We start from the raw sequence: 8,267 nt of genomic DNA, 5'->3' as shown, positions 1-8,267 counted from the left end.
CGGCCAATCGAACCCCCTTGGACCCCGGTAATCCATCAGGGCAACAGTGGAAGACTCTAAACGGACACGGCCAAACAACCTCCTCAATAGCCCCGGTCATACCACCCCCGACCCACAAAACACCCCGGTAGCCAAGTACCACACCAAGAAAAATAATAATAAAACCAAACTCGAGTTGAGTTTGAGGAATGAACACCCGAACCAAAGAGGAAGGAGGAGAGCAACCACCCGTTGCCCTCCCCTCCTCAAAACACCAAAAACAAAGATTATTTCATTGAGGCGTTTTGTCAAACACCTGGCGGGCAAACTATTTTCTTCAAAATTTTAGTTGATGATGATTCCTTTTTAAATGTACAAAGTGAAAATGGGATTTGGGTTATTTTAGTTGAATAAACTCTTCCTGTTAAGGATTTAACAGTCAATAGCTCAAAAGACTTTGAAAAAGAGAAAGAGAAAGAGAAAGAGGTGTGAGAAGAGTGACCTAACCACACAATTACATATACATAACCACACAATAACCAGATCACACATATATAACCACTCGCGTACATCGAATTACAATTACGAAACAAAACCTAACCTCCAGGAGCATCCTTATGAGCTCCGGTAACAGAATTAGCAGTCGAACCGTTACTATTCCGACGGAGATTCGACGTAACCGCTACTAGTTATATTTTATAATACATTTATATAGTAAACCCAAATGGAGGTTATGGTTACAAGTGACTGATTATCAGAGCCAGCCCAACGGTTACACAAGTGGGTGACTGACCCAGGTCATGTCTCTCGAGTGGCCCATAACTATTAAAAACAATAATAGATATTTTATATATAATTTAGTTTAAAATCAGAAGTCTACAAAATGAATCCGTGAGAGCAGTGTAATAGGTGTAGTCCATGGAACTAAATGTCATAGGTTTAGTTTTCACGAGTAGTATTTTTCTTAGAAAAAAAAAACAAAAAAAAAACTTTCCTTTGTGTTTTGTATAAGCCATTTTAGTAATTTTTTTAATTTTTTTTATTCTGGTTTGTACTGGTTAGGAAATACAATCTTAGTTGATAAAATTGTCAAATTACATATCACATAATTAAAAACGTAATTTTAGGGACTCTTTGTTATACTCATCTCAAGCTCTGGAATATTAAGGGTTTCGTAGCGACGCCCTGCGAGTCATGAATTATATGTATGTATGTTTTGTTAACTGAATTAAGCGACACAGTACAGATCGTTTAACTATAATATACAAAGAAATTGTAAAAACATATACTTATTTTTACGTGTTTTTGTGATGTTTTCTGATTTTTTTTTATCAATTGTGTTGAATGAAGTCCATATTTGATGGGTTAATTAATGTAAAACTTTTGCGCTGTTGTTTAACTGATGACGGGTTGATGTAAAAGTTTGTTGGGCTTACATGTTGGGCTGATATGGTCGTAATCTCCTACATGATATTTATGAACTAGCATCGGTGGCCTCTTGGTCTAGTGGTATGAGGTGTTTATCGGCGTTAAAGCGAAGCGGGTTAGGTTTTAGTTTGTCATATGCAACGTATTTAATAAACGGCCGGTATTTGGGTGGACCCAACAATCCACTTAACATGTCTTCAACTTGATTTGTACCTACCAATCCCTCTAGAAAAAATTAATTAGTTAAATGAGCCGTCTTTGAGTTTTACGATTTTAAATGTGCTAATTATTATCTTTTTTATACAAATAAACGATCTTGCTACAAATCTAACACGATTGACACTCAATAAATTAACATATTCATGTGTCAACATGTGGAAATTTTTATTTGTCAAAGTACTATTTGCATCCATGTGTTAACTGGTCGGGAACAACTAGCAGTCCCACTTTTTTTTAAAATCAGGCATGTTGAGCCCATGGTGATTTACGTTTCATTTCACTCTATCCACACATCTCTCTCCCACTAAGATGAATGTCAACAAACAAGTAAAGATACATCTTTACCCAAATTGATCAATTCATTAATCAAAACTTTTTTAATTAAGTGTGAGGGATATCAACTATAACATTCAATCATTCCCAAAACAGTAACCGGATTTAAGAACTTGAAATCTAGATTAACAAGAATTGAATCCCTAAATCGGCAACAAAATCTACCAACAAAATCAGCTAGACAAATGCTGAAATTAATGCATTGAAGGATCATTGTGGTGCATACAATCGAAATCTAGCACATAATAAGAAAGGATCTAAGCAGTTTAAACTGAAATCTTTCACAAAAAAACGCAAACCGAAGAGGGGTTATAGATTATGATAATGATATGCGGACCAAATGAAGTACACAAAGAAATAAATTACCCCCAAATTATGAAATGGTTGCTTTTGTTGCCGATCAGGAAACACAAATCGAGGAGTATATGTGTTAGACATTTTAAAGTTCCATAATTAGTTCTACAATATTAGGGAGTTTATTTTTTACATGACCGGGTTCTAGTTTTCATACACCCTAGAAAATAAAGACAAAATTAAAGTACAAAGTAAACTATCAGTTATTTGTTTATAAACTACATTTTATAAAAATATTTGGGTGTGTGTTTAATAGATAAAGCGTATAAAAACAACCCCCCCCGGGGGTGGGGGGGGGGGGCTATTTCAGGTTACTGACTTGTAAACCTAATCTGATGGCAAAAAAAATATTGTGTTTTTATAGATCTAAGTGTAGTGGGTCGGTAGCGTGGTTGAGAGGAATATGAAGGTTTTTTTGCTGGAGATGGTTGAGCTCGCCAAAAATGGCGGTTGTCGTCGGAGATTGTGGTGTTCATTTAGCCCAAGTTTAGATGAAATAGAAATGGGAGATGGTTAAATAGGGGGACAGTGAGAAATGGATACACTTCACCACCATTGATAAATGAATCATCTCATCCATCTATCTTTTGAAAATTAAAGAGATTAAGCTTTTGGAAGAAGTCATTAGCATCAAATATTTGTGTTGACACACGGTTTTGTGTCTCAGTCTTTGTTAACGTATTAAAGTATTAGAAATAATGTATTAAGAGTATTTTGGTAATTGTAAGACACATTCCTTAGAGTAGTTAAAAATGAAGGTGTCCCCAACGATATTAGTGCTCATTCGTTAAGGAATGTTAACGAATGAGACTAACGTATATGCTTATTCATTAAGATAGCGGATATAGTTAATGTATGATAGCGAATGAGCCTAATTCCTTAAAGACTGTATAACGAATTAGGTCATCGTTTATAAATACCTTGTAAGATTATTTCTAATAAATGATTATGATTATTTTCCACATTCATACTGTTACTCTGGCCAATCACTACTCAACACATACACACACTAACACAGTTAAATTAATCATCCCAATCCTAACCGAATATAATATCAAAGACTATATATGTAATGTATAAGATCAGAACAAACAGATTCTCAAGTGGAATAAAAGCCTGTGTCTGATTGATTTACAATTAGGAACGTAATACGAGTCAATTGAAGCATGAATTGATAGTTAATTGTAACTAAACTTATAGAAATCGGGTTTCGGACTGTTCGTAACTAAAATCGATCAATTAAGCATTGTAATGATGTTAATTGGATTCACATTTATTGTAGGATTGTTCATGATGTTGAGTTGAACATCTGTGAGCGTTTAATTGTATTAATTCAGTGTAATTTGATAATTTGAGATATGCGGGAACTGAAGTTGAGTTTATTGAGTTTTGGTCGAAATTTGACTTGAATTAGGTTGTGTTTGAGGTCTGGATTGGTTTGTGGTTGTTTGGAATGATGAGACGAGTTGTTTGAGTGGTTATACGTGTGATTTGGTTGAGAACTGAACGTGTTTGGGATTTGTTTATTGTGGTTTGGATCGGATTTGGTTCGAGTTTGAATCTATTTTGAGTATGAATATTTGAATATATGAATGCTATTCATACTTTTCTTGAGTTCATTCGCTAAATTCAATGACTCATTCGTTTGGCGGTTGTAACTGCCCTCTGACAGCTGTAACCAACTTTGACAGGTGTCAAAACAACCCATTCGTTACAAATTTATCCTTATTCGTTATTCTCTAATATGTTATTGTTCACTCGTTTGAACAGTAACATTCGATACACTCTCATTCGTTACTCAGTTACCACATTCGTACGTTTTCCATTCGTTTTGAACAGTCTCATTCGTGACTGCTCATTCGTTACCTAAACACACTCATTTGTTTCTAAAAGTATACCCTCATTCGTTTACCCTTAACTCTAACAGATTGTCAGTTTTCATCCTGAACTTTCAAACTTAACAATTTTTATCCTTAAACTTTCACAAACGGCAAATTTCTATGTTTTTGGTTTCCTAGAATGCTCTTATGCAACAAATGCTAAACATGGATTTTGAGATCGGGCATCATACTAAATACCCGAGGCTCATGAATTTGTGTGATTTTACCAAGTGGGAACCTAGGTTTCGAGCACATTTGGGATCTGTTCATCCGAACTGTGTTCATAGTTTGGTAGTTGTGTATAAACCTTCATTGCTTGGTGATGCTTGTAACAGTTATAATGAGATAACCTTTGAAAACTACTCAGTTGAAGAAAAGAAAGCGTATTAGATTGAGACAAAGGCTTAATCTAGTTCGACCATATGGTATTACTAGAAACTATCTTTCACCAATTCAGAAGCATTAAGATCTGTGCTGCCTTAATTCGACGTTTGAAAATGTGGAGTATGGGAAATACGAAGGACAACAAGAAGTTAATGCTTAAGTTTCAATTCAGAAACTACTGTCTTTTGAAAGGGGAAACAGTAAATGAGATGTTTACAAGATTTTGTCATTTACTTGCTGAAATGATGAATTTTAAGATGAAACCTAGTGAAAGTGATCAAATAGATACCTTGAAGAATGCACTACCTTCTTCATATTCTACTTTTCTGTTAGTGCTCAAGGAGAATAGTGTATTCAATAATGAAGAACTCACTGCAATGGAATTTGTTAAAACTCTAGAACAAAGAGAATATGACTTGAAGTGTCAAAATTCCTCAAAAGACGATCAAGACCCTACTTTGTATGGAAGATCACTTCCTTTGAAAAAGAATTCCACCCTAATTACTGTTTTTTATTCACAAGCTACTCAAGACATTCCACATGATGGTGATTCTGGTCCTAATGTATGCTTTATGGCATTTGGATATGGTATTTCTTCTTCTGGTGCAATTTCACATAATTCAAAACGACCACAGGTAAACATGAAGGAGGTTGAACAACAATTTGCTTTCATGTGTGCTTTCATGACATCATATGAACAGTTGGTGGGTAGCAAGATTGCTACATGTGATTTGACAGATGAAAAGACTATGATCAGATTGCTCCAGATGATCTTGAGTTTATGGATGTTAAGTTGAACATGGCTATGATAGTGAGGAAAGTGAAAAGGTTCATGCAAAGGACAGGGAAGGACTTGCCAATACTGAACAAGAGAATAGGCTTTGATAAATTAAAAGTCAAATGCTATAATTGTCAAGAGTTTGGTCACTTTGCTAAGGAGTGTGACAAACCAAAGTAAGAATATTCGGGACACCAGACTCGGGAAAGAAGTTCAAACAAGAAATACAAGAACTATGAGCCAAAAGAGAAGTCAACATGGGGTGAATCAGTTAAGCCTGACGGGTCACAAGCCTTGATTACTAATGAAGGAATCGATTGGTCTCAAACACTGTTAGGTAACTCACCTAATGGCACTCAAGTAAATCTAGCTTTGTTTGAGAAACACGAGACGTTTGAAGATGCTAGAGGTGATAAGTTGTTTGATGAAAGTGATGAATCAGAGACTGAGACTGATTTTGCATGGCAAATATATAAGAGGTTAGTTCGAATTCTTCTAAATATGTTCCTGTTTATTCGGGTAAAGTAACTGAATTTGCTATTAAAGAACCAGAGTATGTTCATTGTGGTGACTTAAAGTCTAAATTTGAGTCATCACGTCACCACAATGATCAACTGGTTCGTGATTTAACAATGGTTCATGATAACTACCGATAAGCGGTTAAAACAAAAGAAAAAGCCAATGAAAAACTTAAAGCTTTGTCGGATAGTAATCATGATCTAAAAGCAGAAGTGTCTGTTAAATTAATCTTGATTGAGAATCAATTTCAAGATATTTTAAAACTAAGAACAAATGTCATAAAACTTGAAAATGAGATATTGAAACTCAAAAATAAACTAGGGAAGTTTAGAGATTCTTAATTTATACCAAATGAAATAATTGACGTTAATAATAACCAACAAAAGAATGGTAAAGCAGGTTTAGGATTTGTTGAAATCCCTCATCCATTCCATAATGATTATACTAGTATTCCAGAAACAGAAGATCATAAGAAAGTTGAAACTGATATTCCATTATTGTTAATCCTACTATTACTGAGAATAATGTAAATAATGAGAATGCTAAAGCTATTAAATCTGTCAATGAAAAATCAGTTCCGGTGTTTCATATTCAAAGTAATATTGTCTTCACTGAAAATAGTTGTGATGGTTGTGTTGAACAAATTGATGAACCACATGTGGTTCACAAGAATATAATATTTTTCGAGACAATCATATTCTTTGTGAACCGCATGAGTTTGAAAAAGTGATTTATGGTTCAAGATTCTCAAATGTTAAAGAAAAACAATCAGAAAAACCCACGATTTCTAATAAGAACTTGATGAAATTCATCAATCCTACCAAGAGAGTTTAATGTATCAAAAGGTCGTGTTTATAATCTTAAAGGGGTGGATAATGTATTCAATGAAAAAGACATCCCTTTGAGTTCAGTGAAACCTGAATTAATTAAAAGTGTATTTCAAAATGAAACATCAAGTTTGACTAAACTTGAAAAAGCTTTTGAAAAGTCAAAAATGGTTAACAAAACAAAAGCTAAAAAGAAACCAAGTTTGTTGAAATCTATAAAATTTGTGAAATCATATGGATTGGAGAATGTTACAAATTGCACCAATCTAGAATTTTATAAAATTAGAAAGGGAAATAACATGGCTTGTTCTAGTTCAAGCGTAAAGGTAGACTCTTTTCAACCTGATGTTTCACACGAACCAGTTGATTCACCACCAGTATTCGTGGATATGAGAAGGTGTTTCTCATATGCTGAACTCGGGCATGTTGCAAGACAATGTGGAATTAAGGCAAAATCGAATGAAAAACCTTTAATCAAGGAGGAAGTTTCTTTGATTAAAAGCATTTTGAAAAGACAACCTACACAAATCAAAGTTGATGAGTCACACATCATGTTTCATAACGTTAACCCTAGAAAAGTTGTTCGGGTTAATTTTCAAGTTTCTAAAGTAAACTGCACACCAGTTGAGCGTTTTAAACCGATTTGTAATAATAAGGATTCATGTGTGATTCGAGATGAATATCTCAAAAGAAATTCAAAGAAACCTTTGACTTATTGATGTTGTCTGTGCGTGCGGTAAAATATAAAGAATGGGATGATTTAAACTTTTGCACAAGATCGTGTTTTAAATTTATAAAAGTGATTTCTACTAAGACTAAACGCACACAAAATAGGCAAGTGTACCTATCGTATATGTAGAATAGTATTGGTAAGAACCAAGTATCGATTCGTGGACACAAATGTTTCTAATAATGAATCCTCGTTTTAGTTTAATCGGAGAGTTTTAATCATTTTGGGGTCGATTTTTAAACTTTCTATAAAAATACTTATATATAATATATAGGTGACAAGAATCAACTAAATGAGTAAATCAATTATATGAAGGTTATCATCTAAGATCAAGAATCCACTCCATTCTTCCTTGATGCTTATTAAGTAAACATGTAATAAACTTGCCCTAATAATATATGATAGAATAGTCACTCATTTCTAAGTGAACATATTCTATGACATAAAATAAAGTAGCATGCGTATTTTCAAGTCAACCCCGACTTAATCTCATACTACCACGAGAATGTCAATTTAAGTAGGCAAGTAGTTTGGTAAAGTAGAAATATTAAGATTGACTTTGATTTCTCAAATACCAATTCTAACAACTTCCAGGTGGTTATAGTTAGTCACACAACCTCCCTTTGGTTGATTTAATTAGGTTATAATTACACATTCCATTAACATATGATTTCTTTAACTAGCATGATAACCTGCTTAATCATGTAAACAATGTTATTTCAGAATTATCAAAACTGAAGAAATAGATCATAGCTTATATCTCATCATTTCAAAGTATAATATAAGGATCCATGTTTTATCTTGAATAACGTATCAAGGTATTATTTTTACCATTT

This window comes from Bidens hawaiensis, unplaced genomic scaffold (genome assembly GCF_021521415.1).
Source record: "Bidens hawaiensis isolate Kalapana, Puna unplaced genomic scaffold, B.hawaiensis_p1.1 tig00064166_1, whole genome shotgun sequence".
Classification (NCBI taxonomy): Eukaryota; Viridiplantae; Streptophyta; class Magnoliopsida; order Asterales; family Asteraceae; genus Bidens; species Bidens hawaiensis.
The sequence above is the reverse complement of the archived record's forward strand: the minus strand, read 5'-3'. Positions refer to the sequence as shown.